The 11,913-nt window shown below is 39.2% G+C and overlaps 1 pseudogene; it reads left to right on the top strand.

The window, feature by feature from the left end:
* Nucleotides 1-7,249: 7,249 nt before the first annotated feature.
* Nucleotides 7,250-8,180, top strand: LOC128571064 (olfactory receptor 1E3-like; annotated as a pseudogene).
* The last annotated feature ends 3,733 nt before the right edge of the window (nucleotides 8,181-11,913 follow it).

Genomic DNA, 11,913 nt, shown 5'->3' with positions numbered 1-11,913 from the left:
CCCTCTCCTACCCTTTGCCTTCGGAGTCTTCAATGTCAGTTATGACACTCTGTGTGACCATGAATACCTATAGCTTACCTCTCACTTATAAATGACAATATGTGGTATTTTGTTTTCCATTCCTGAGTTACTTCACTTAGGATAATGGCCTCCACCCCAGTTCTATCCAACTTGCTGCAGAAGACATTATTTCATTCCTTTTGTTGACTGAGTAGGATTCCATGGTATATATATGTGTGTGTGTGTGTGTGTGTGTGTGTGTGTGTGTGTATACATATGTTACGTGAAACATTTTTTAATCCACTTATCAATTTACGGACACTTAGATTGATTCCATTGCTATTGTGAATTATGCTGTGATAAACATGAGCAGCGTCAGATATCTTTTGGTATAATGACTTCTTTTCCTTTGGGTAGATCCCCAGTAGTGGGATTGCTGGTTGAATGGTAGGTCTATTTTAGTTCTTCGAGAAATCTCTATGCTGTTTTCCACAAAGGTTTTACTAGTTTACATTCTCACCAACAGTGTATGAGTGTTCTCTTTTCACAGCATCTGTGCAAAGGCATATTGTCTTTTGACTTTTTAATGATGGCCATTCCGATGGGGGTAAGATTGCATGCTATTGTAGTTTTAATTTGCATTTCTCTGATGACTACTGATGTTGAGGGCATTTTTTTTCATACATTTGTTGGCCATTTGTGTATCTTCTTTTGAAAAAAGCTTGTTCATTTGTTTGCCCCACATTTTAATGTTTCTTCCTTTTTGCTTGCTTTTTAAAAGTTCCTTGTAGATAGATAAATAGGCATTTTTTGTCAGATGCATAGTTTGTGAATATTTTCTCCTATTCTGCAGGTTGTATATTTTCTCTGCTGATTATTTATTTTGTTGTGCAGAGGCTTTTTAGTTTAAGTCCTATTTATTTATTTTTATTTTTGTTGCATTTGCTTTGGGTTTTTAGTCATAAATTCATATAGGTTAATATCCAGAAGAGTTTTTCTTTTTTCTTTTCTTTTCTTTTTTTTTTTTTTTGAGACAGAGTCTCATTTTGTCACCCTTGGTAGAGTACTGTAGCGTCACAGCTCACAGCAACCTCCAACTCTTGGGCTTAAGCTATTTTCTTGCCTCAGCCTCCCGAGTAGCTGGGACTACCGGCGCCTGCCACAATGCTGAGCTTTTAATTTTTTGGTTGTTGCTGTTTTAGCTGGCCGGGGCCGGATTCAAACCTGCCTCCCTTGGTATATGGGGTCGGTGCCCTACCCATTGAACCACAGGTGCCACTCCCAATCTGGGGTTTTCTTTTAATTTTTTTGCTTCAATTCAGGTATTTTACATTGACCTGACTTCTAGTTTATTGATTCTGTATCCCGCTAGGTCCAATCTGCTGTTGAACTCAACTGCTGAGTTCTTAATTTTAGGTACTGTATTTCTTGCTTCTAGGATGTCCATTGTGTTTTTAAAAATTTTGCTATTTGTTAGTGAAAAATTTGTACTCTTTTCTCTATGTTTATACATTAATTATTATTTTAAATTTTATGTCTGCTACCTTTAAGGTCAGAATCATTGTTAAATTGTTTTTTGGTCTTCATTATTGACCATATGATTTTCCTCTTACATATGTGTAGTAATCTTTTAGTATATGTTGGAAGTTAGGGTTATAGTTGGCCCAAATGCTGTTGTCTCTACCAGACAGTAGTTCTTCCTTTCCTCTGTTATGCAGATATGGTGAGTAGGTTGATCATCTTAATGCAGTCAGGGATTGATTTGGTTTTAGAAGTGGGATGTAAGGGTGGGCGCCTGTGGCTCAAGGAGTAGGGCACCAGCCCCATATACTGGAGGTGGTGGGTTCAAACCTGGCCCCAGACAAAAACTGCAACCAAAAAAAAAAAGGAAACTCCAAACTCAGGGCCGTGCCTGTGGCTCAAAGGAGTAAGGCGCCGACCCCATATGCTGGAGGTGGTGGGTTCAAACCCAGCCCCAGCTAAAAATTGCAAAAAAAAAAAAACAAAAAGAAGTGGGATATAACTTTACGAAGACTAAATTTGTCCCCATTCATAGGATGTGTTCCCACTGGGATTTTGGTCGAGAGCCTGATGACTCTTCATCTCCTCAGCCATGAAAGATAATGGGAGGTTCTCTTCAGAGGTTTTTAGCTTAGTTCTTTGGACTTTACCCCATACAAATTTAAATTTGGGCAAATGTCTTCAGGGAAAGATATGTTTGAAGAAGCTCTCCTTCTTTCAACGTATTTTTTTTTTAAATCTCAGTCTTTGAGGACTGCAGAAGACTTTTCTCTGTCTTTCAGTAGCCTCTGCCTACATACCCAGCATTCCTTCAGATTTTTCAGATGTCTCATGGGAAAAGCAGTCCATTTTTGAAAGTCCTTGAATTTCCATTGTTAATCCAGCCCTATACGAGTGTTATAAGCTTTGATGCTTCTTTTTTTCAGCAAAGATCCTCAGTTTATGCTCACATTCAGCAAATAGCCCCTAAGGAAAAAAATAACCTGTTGGAGGTACCTCATCCCAGAACATTTCTCTTCCTCTGTCTGAAACTTTAGTTTATGAATGTTTTGGGTGCTTCTGCAATTCTTTCTGATGCCTTTAAAAAGTAATTAAAAAACTTACCTTTTAAAATTCCAATTGTTGCAGCTGGAATGTTCTAGCTTCCTGCAATCCACTATGTTCTATGTGCAATCAGAGCTCTATCTCTTTTGTTTATAAAGAGACTGAAGTCAGGAAACCTTAGTTTGGTTAAACCATTCAGGGCATAAGAGCGATTTGAAGAAGCTATGACTCATATCCGTTATCCAAGAAGATAGTCTTTGGCAACTATTATCCTTTGATTGCTCTCCCTTATTTGTTACACTGGATAAATTAAAGTTATATTTTATTCATTTATTTTATATTAAAATAAAAATTAGTTAAGGATATTTATAGATGTCCATTTTTCTCTAATAAGTATAATTCAACCCCTTTTCCCATACCTAAATTCAAGTCATCATCATCTCTTACTTGGGGTTGTTGAAATAGCTTTCTAAATAATTTATCTGCCTTTCTGATTGTTTAATGCTGAGCATACATATGCCATTCCTGAAACCATTAATACATTTTTCCATTAGGATAAAGATGATGCTCTTTATTACATCTTGTAAGGCTTTTCATGATCAGGACCCGGACTGGCTCTCTTGCTGCCCCACCCCCACCCCCCAGCCTATCTTGAATTCTTTCTTTCTTATAATACGCTTCAGCCACACTGAAGTTCTTTGGTTTCTTAAGTATGCCTATTGCCTTTACCTCTTGTTTGCATATATTGTTTACTCAAGAAGCTACTTTCTCTTCATTTATCTTTTTTCACCCACTTGAATAAAGGTTCAAGATAAAGTTGCCATATGTGGCTGGGAGAAATTAGGAAGTAATTGTGCAAGAGGTAGCAATTGTGCTGTGTTTAAAGACTGTGATTAGATTTCAAAATTCAGCAAAGAGGGTATGTGGAAAAACTCAAAGTGAGTTTTCCTAAATGCAGCAAGGATAAATGATAGGATTAAGTGATTGAATTAGTTGATTCGTAAAGAATATTTCTTTATTTTTAAGGACATTTTTGAAGTACTAATTAAACAAAACAGAATGAGTCATCATATCGCTGTTATGATGAGCTGTGGTGGTCAGAGCAGCTTCCTTGGCGGGACTTGAGCATGCTCTTACCTCCTCTTTGGCCTGTTTACCTCGCCCAGGAAGGCTAGTTATTAAGCGGTGCCTGCTCTAGACCTCTTGGAGGATTTGTTCCCAGGGGGCCCTAGGAATTGCTCTGGCTGTTGCTAATGAGTTTCTCTGGCATTTAGAGCCCACTGAGACCTATTGTCCTGAGGCCCTAGAAAACACAGAACAGGAGATGTGTGAAAGGATGGTGTAGATTTAGGTGATGACTGCTGAAGCTATATCTTGATGTGCCTATATAAAAGAGTGAAGGATCCCAGGTTCAGGCCTCGGAGTTACCTTCAGACATATCTGGTAAATTAGGCTGGAAGTTGTCTTCCATAGGGTCCTTTCAACCTTATGGTTCAGATTAATAAGGTTCTTTGATGTGAGTATGTGAGATTGTTCTTTAGTCAGTGTAAAATCCAAGTAACTGCTTAACATTCTAAAATATCCTCATTGGTGTTTACCAGATTCAATCTGTTTACTTAAAATAGTTTCCTAAGTACAATTGACCTTGTAGGTCAAACATAGGTTTGGACTGTGTGGGTCCACTTATCTGCAGATTTTCTTCTGCCTCTGCCACCCTTGAGGCAGCAACAAGACCAATCTCTCCCTTTCCTCTTCCTCCTCAGCCTCCTCAACGTAATGACGACAAGGATGAAGACATTTGTGATAATCTACTTCCTCTTAATGAGTAGTAAATATGTTTTTCTCTTTGGTATAATTTTCTTAATAACATTTTCTCTTACTTTATTGTAAGAATATAGTATATAATAATATAATAATTTGGATAATAATATCTATTGGGAGTTAAGTTTTTGGGAAACCAAAATTTGTATGTGGATTTTCAACCACAAAGGGCATGGTTCCCCCTAACCCCCAGCATTGTCCAAGGGTCAATCGTATTACATAATAAAGTCATTTATACTCTGCAAGGAATTATCACAAGAGATTTCAACTTTGCAACACCTTTGTGGGGTTAGATGGGTAAGTCAGTATTACTATTTTAGGATGCTGGATTTTTTTTTTTTTTTTTTTGTAGAGACAGAGTCTCACTTTTATGGCCCTCGGTAGAGTGCCGTGGCCTCACACAGCTCACAGCAACCTCCAACTCATGGGCCCAAGCGATTCTCTTGCCTCAGCCTCCCAAGCAGCTGGGACTACAGGCGCCTGCCACAACGCCCGGCTATTTTTTGTTTTTTTTTTTCAGTTTGGCAGGGGCCGGGTTTGAACCCGCCACCCTCGGTATATGGGGCTGGCGCCCAACCAACTGAGACACAGGCGCCGCCCGGTATTACTATTTTAAAGCCAAAGAAATGAATACAGAGAATATGAAGAGAGTAAAGTTCATAAGCCTCATCTCATCAATGGGAGCATTTGTAAGTGATATCTGACTAATTTGGTTATAATCACACATCTTAGTGAGGGGTGATACCAACTTAGATCCCAGGGTACAGGCAAAACTTACTGAAAGCAGAATACAAATGTCTACATACAATAACTAAGAAAATGCCATGAAGGCTATGTTGAACAGTTTGATGAGAATATTTCAGATTGTATATGAAACCAGCACATTGTACCCCTTGATTGCACTAATGTACACGGCTATGATTTAACAATAAAAAAAGAAAAAAAGAAAATTCTCAAAGAATCAGGATAGATCCTTCTCCGCTCTAAAATGTAGGGCTATATCTTTCCTTTTTCTGTCCAAGTGTGAAAACACACTCATATCTATGGATTAAATTCCACGATCTTGTTGAATATTCTTCAGTGAGGAGTCCCTTATGTCTCTTCAGGGTTTGTAGGAATTACAAAAACTTCTACAGTGTCACACTGTGGGAGGGGTATGTGGAGGAGCCCAGGAACTAGGTCTTAAAGACTGGAAATTATCCTAATGATTTTTGTTTACGTCCGTAATCTTAAAACTTCCACATCAGTCTCATTTCTTCCCACACCAATATCTTGATATTGTGTGGGCTGAATCTCAAAATCTCAAGGGACAGAGTCATAGCATTTTTTTCTGAGTAGATTGGCACTAAGCCATGTAACAGAGTAGCTGAAGATGGGGTAATATTCCAGAATGACGTTATGACAAGTCTACAGTGCAATTGTATATAAATCAAAACAAAGGATTTATATGAGGGAGCTCTTGACTTGGAAAGGCTCAGTGGCAGTGAATGTTCTAAATTCAGTAGTCCCTTAGGAAGCACACTATTTTTTTTGGTGCCACATTGTTCTAGATGTTGGGGTTTAGCAGTGAAGAAGATAGATGTTCTCTCTATTATGTGTATCAAAATCTAGCAAGAAGGAAATAATCCCATGTTTTATAATCTAAAGTGTAAATTTCCAGGAGGAGAGAAGGAGTGGAGTTGAGATGGCATGTTGAAGGCCATAGTGCTATGATGTGCCATGGTGGGTGAGAGCAAATGCCTTTGAGATGATGGGAGAAGCCCAATATGCCTGCGTAGGCATGAGCTAATTCATCTGGTGAAATAGAGCCTTGTGTGTCATGTTAACCATTCTGGAGTTTATCTTTTTTTTTTTTTTTTTTTTGCAGTTTTTGGCTGGGGCTGGGTTTGAACCCACCACCTCCGGCATATGGGGCCGGTGCCCTACTCCTTTGAGCCACAGGCGCTGCCCTCCAGAGGTTATCTTAATTCCAGAGATGAAGCTCTTTAATTAGAATAGCAACACAAGCTGTGTTTGAGTTATGGAAAGATAATTCTAGATAAAGTCAACAGATTCTAAGGGAGGAAAAGTAGATCTCCCAAATCTGTTGTAACTGTTCAGGTGAAAAAAGTAAGTGACTTGAAAGGTGTCCATGGGATGCAGGGAATGGGCATAAGGAGACATGTTTAGAAAGAGCTATCAACAAAATATAGTAATTGAATGAAGGGAGTGAAGGATGACTCTCAGGTTTCTGACTTGAATAACTTGAAGATGGCATAGGTAGCTAGAGAATACTGGGATAGGCCACACACATGGAGCAGAGAAGACAACAAACAGCATCAGAAGGATGAGGTTTGAGGTGTCATTGAAATATGCAAATAGGATGTTCATCAGGGAGCTGAATGTTTAGGGCTGTAGCTCAGAGGACTGGTGTGGGTTGAAGAAATACACTTGGGATTCTTTAGCATATTTGGGGAAACGTAGAAAGACAATACTCTGAGAAGCATTAATATTCAAAGAATGATGGAACAGAAGCAGTTTTCTGAGGAGACAGTGAAATATTCCTAGGTAGGGAAGAAAAACATCACAAAGGTAAATTTTCACCTTGGCCAAGAGATGGGTCATGAAATATGAAGTGGTCATTATTGTTAGTTGTGATATGATATTGGATTTACAGACAAGAATTTAGAGTTATTGTTGGCTTTATTTAGAGTTATTTTTGGAGCAGTTGCAATAGGAGTGTAGGAACCAATCTGCTGCCTGTCCCTAAATTCTCATTCATCTACCCCATGACAATAGGTCACACATTCTAGAGATATATTTATTTGTTATCTATGGATTTGAAGGTGAATTATATTCCTCGTAAAGATAATAGAATCACAGAATGATGAAGAAGAACCAAACCATCATCTCACAGTTCCTCCTCCTGGGCCTGTCTATCTAGCCAGAGCAGCAAAACCTGTTTTATTCCCTGTTCCTAGCCATAAATCTTATCACTGTCCTACTGAACCTCCTCCTTATCATCCTCATTCATCTGGACTCCCATCTCCACACACCCATGTATTTATTTCTCAGTACTTGTCCTTCTCTGACTCTGCTTTTCCTCTGTCACAATGCCCAAATTACTCCAAAACATGCAGAGCCAAGTCCCCATCCATCCACTATGCAGGTTGCCTGGCCAAGATGTATTTTTATTTGATTTTTGGCATTCTGGAAAGCTCACTCCTTGTGGTTATGGCCCATGACTGCTATGTAGTCAGCTGTTTCCTTCATAGCCATGACGGTCTCTCTTTAATGCACTACAGCATCGTCATGAGCCCCAAAGTTTGTCTTTCTCTGTTGGTGCTGTCCTGGGTGCTGACTGCTGCCCATGCCATGTCGCACACCCTGCTTGTGGTCAGGGTGTCCTATTCTGTCAACGTGATTCCTCACTTTTTCTGTGATATATACTTTATTATTCACGGGAGGGCTCATCCTCATCATCCCATTCCTACTCGTCATCATGTCCTATGCAAGAATTGTCTCCACCATCTTTAAGGTCCCTTCTGCCGGGGGACATCCAGAAGGATTTCTCCACCTGTGATGCCCACCTCTCTGTGGTGTCTCTCTTCTATGGGAAAATTATTGGCCTCTACTTATGCCCATTCACAAATCATAATACCGTGAAGGAGACCATCATGGCTATGATGTACATTGTGGTGACACCCATGTTGAACTCCTTCATCTACAGCCTGAGGAACAGAGATATAAAGAGAGCCCTGGGAAGAATCTTAAAAAAAAAGAAAAAGAAAATATATTTCTCTCTAAAATACTAATTGGGATTTTACCATTATTTAATTCATAGATATAATTTAATTCATAGTAATATTTATAATGGAATGTCACTCTAAATCAGTGGCTTAACTTTTTTTAAAGACTACTACACCTTTTGCTTAAACAAAACTGTATGCTAAAGGCATATGAAAATGTGATGACAACAGAGTTGTGTTTGAAGTAGAGTTGGAGGTGGAAAGTCAGGGTGCTCATCACGCTTCTTTCTCCATTCCCAGGTAGGTGGACTTGAAGTTTGAAAATAAGATTTAAATATTTTTGTGCCAACACCTATTATTCATATTAGTTTGGAATTACCTTCTTTTCCTCTGTCACAAATGATCCAAACTTCAAGGTGTAGAAAATTTTACTTAAAATGACAACATATTTCAAAGCTGGATACATTTTATTTATAAATAACATTTAGGTACATAGGTTAATACGATGTTCCAAAGAGTTCCAATTTATTAGCACAAACATACCTAGAGCAAAGGACAGAGTGTTTCTATCTTTCTGCCATATGACCGCAAAAGCCAAGGCTGATTATATCCAGACTTCTTAGTAGACAGTTCCAGATCCCTTGCAGACTACAAGCATCATGTTTATTTTCATATTTGTAGGTGCTCCTGAATAATCTTCCTGCATGCCTTGGTCAAACCTGTGCTTCAGACAATCCACCCACCTTGGCCTCCCAGAGTTCTAGGATTATAGGTGCGAGCCACCGTGCCTGGCCTACAGCAACCTATTTTAAAAGGGATAGTAAATAACAAGCACTTGTTGAATAATTTTCTATATGTAAGGGACTTTTGCAATCTATTGACATACCAATTCTATGAAGTTGGTCCTATTATTCTAATTTCATGTGTAAAGACATAGAAAACTTAATTTATCATCCAAGCTCACACAAGAAATTAGTGGTATAGCTAAGATTTGAACCCAGGCAGTTTGACTTCAGAGACCAAGATCCTCAGGACTGCACTTAACTGCATCTTCAGACTATCATACAGTTCAGTTCCAGTCACTTGTCAGTTAATCATGCTAATTTCCTTCATATTGCCTTCACATGTATTTCTTACTGTGTTCTTAAATTGTGATTTTCATTAGATACAACCAAAAGTGAAGAAAAATTTGTAAACTCACATTTTCATGAGGCCAAGAAGATAATGTAGATAATTATAAGGTGGTCCAGATTTAAAAAAATCAATTGCAGAAATATGATCATAAATTTTTTTTATTAACCTATGGACTCTACCTCTATCTTCCTTTGGCAACAAAAATGTTTCATCTTTTCTTCTTCATCCTGCTGATGATATGAAGTCCTTTGTTGATGGATTGTTTAACAGAGAATTCAGCCTATTAACTGAGAGTGATATTTTGATATTTTGTTTAATAATAGATATCATCTAACCCCAGTGAGAATGGCCTGCATCACAAAATCTCAAAACTGCAGATGCCGGCATGGATGTGGAGAGAAGGGAACACTTTTGTAAGTGGAGAGCTAGCTTTTTTTTTTTTTTTTGTAGAGACAGAGTTTCACTTTATGGTCCTCGGTAGAGTGCCTTGGCATCAGACAGCTCACAGCAACCTCCAACTCCTGGGCTTAAGCGATTCTCTTGCCTCAGCCTCCCGAGTAGCTGGGACTACAGGCGCCCGCCACAATGCCCGGCTATTTTTTGGTTGCAGTTCGGCCGGGGCCGGGTTTGAATCCGCCACCCTCAGTATATGGGGCCGGCGCCTTACCAACTGAGCCACAGGCACCGCCCGGAGAAGGGAACACTTTTATACTGCTGATGGGACTGCAAACTAATGCAACCTTTTTGGAGGGAAGTATGGAGAACTCTCAAAAAACTCAAGCTAGGCCTCCTATTTGATCCTACAATCCCATTACTGAGCATCTACTCAGAAGAAAAAAAATCCTTTACCATACAGACACTTGCACTACCAGGCGTCCTCAAACTTTTTTTTTTTTTTTTGTAGAGACAGAGTCTCACTGTACCGCCCTGGGGTAGAGTGCCGTGGCATCACACGGCTCACAGCAACCTCTAACTCTTGGGCTTACGCGATTCTCTTGCCTCAGCCTCCCGAGCAGCTGGGACTACAGGCGCCCGCCACAACGCCCGGCTATTTTTCTGTTGCAGTTTGGCCGGGGCTGGGTTTGAACCCGCCACCCTCGGCATATGGGGCCGGCGCCCTACTCACTGAGCCACAGGCGCCGCCCCGTCCTCAAACTTTTTAAACAGGGGGCCAGTTCACTGTCCCTCAGACCATTGGAGGGCCAGACTATAGTTAAAAAAAAAACAAACGAAACTATGAACAAATTCCTATGCACAATGCACACATCTTATTTTGAAGTAAAAAAACCAGATGGGAACAAATACAATTCACACCGCTGCATGTGGCCCGCGGGCCGTAGTTTGAGGACCCCTGCAGTATGGCAGCTCAATTTACAATCACCAAAATGTGGAAACAGCCTAAATGCCCACCAACACAGGAATGGATTAACAAGCTATGGTGTATGTATACCATGGAATACTGTTCAGCCATTAAAAAGATGGAGACTTTACATCTTTTGTATTAACTTGGATGGAAGTGGAACACATTATTCTTAGTAAAGCATCATAAGAATGGAGAAGCAAGAATTGTATGTACTCAATTCTGATGTGAGGACAATTAATGACCTAGTAGATGGTGGGGGTGGGAGAAAGGGAGAGTGTAGAGAGGGAAGGAGGCTGGGGTGGGGGGGTCACGGTGTGTGACACACCTTTTGGGGGCAGGACACAATTATAAGAGGTACTTTACCTAACAAATGCAATCAATGTAACCAGGTTCTTTGTACCCTCAATGAACCCCCAACAATAAAAAAAAAAGAAAGTTGTTCACAAAGCACACATTTTGGATGCAAATCAAATCTTTGCATAAACTTTATTTAATTAACTAATTAATTAATTAATTTTTGAGACAGGGCCTTAGTCTATTGCTGAGGCTGGAGTGCTGTGGCATCATTGTAGGTCATTGCAGCCTTGAACTCTTGCCTTTGCCGATTTTTAAAACTGAGTCATTGGCTTCTTTGCTGTTAAGTTGTTTAAGTTTCTTATATATTTTGGATATTAACCCCTTATCAAATGTATAGCTTGCAAATATTTCCCCCCAATCTGTGGGTTTTCTCACTTTATTTTTTTCTTTTCCTGTATGGAGGTGTTTAGTTTGATTCTATTGAATTTGTCTAGTTTTGTTTTTGTTTCTGTACTTTCAGGGTTATATCAAAAAAGCTAATTAGCCAATGTTGTGGAGCTTTTCCCCATATTTTATTCAAGTAGTTTTACAATTTTATGTCTTTTATACATGAGGGAGAGCGGAGCCAGAGGACTCTTATTCTGTCTTCTTGCTAATGTTCCTTTTGTGGCCACTTGAAGAGTTTATCATTCGTTTTCAGTAATCAGAATATTGTATGCTTTGGTGTGATTATTTCATTTGGGTGTTTAGACTGCTTGGAGTTTGTTAAACTTCTATTGCCTGTAATTTATAATTTTCATAAAAATTTGGAAAAAATTCGACTATTATGTCTTAAAATTTTTGATGAACCCTTCTCTCTCCTTTTGTGCCTCCAGTTACATATCAGACCCACTTGATATTATCTCAGAAGTCACTGAAGGTTTGTTCATTTAGTTCTGACTTTTTCCTTCCAGAACTTCACTTTGGACTTTATTGTTTTTCAATAACTGATTTTATTATTATATT

This window comes from Nycticebus coucang, chromosome 18, assembly GCF_027406575.1.
Source record: "Nycticebus coucang isolate mNycCou1 chromosome 18, mNycCou1.pri, whole genome shotgun sequence".
NCBI classification, from domain to species: Eukaryota; Metazoa; Chordata; class Mammalia; order Primates; family Lorisidae; genus Nycticebus; species Nycticebus coucang.
The sequence above is the reverse complement of the archived record's forward strand: the minus strand, read 5'-3'. Positions and strand labels throughout refer to the sequence as shown.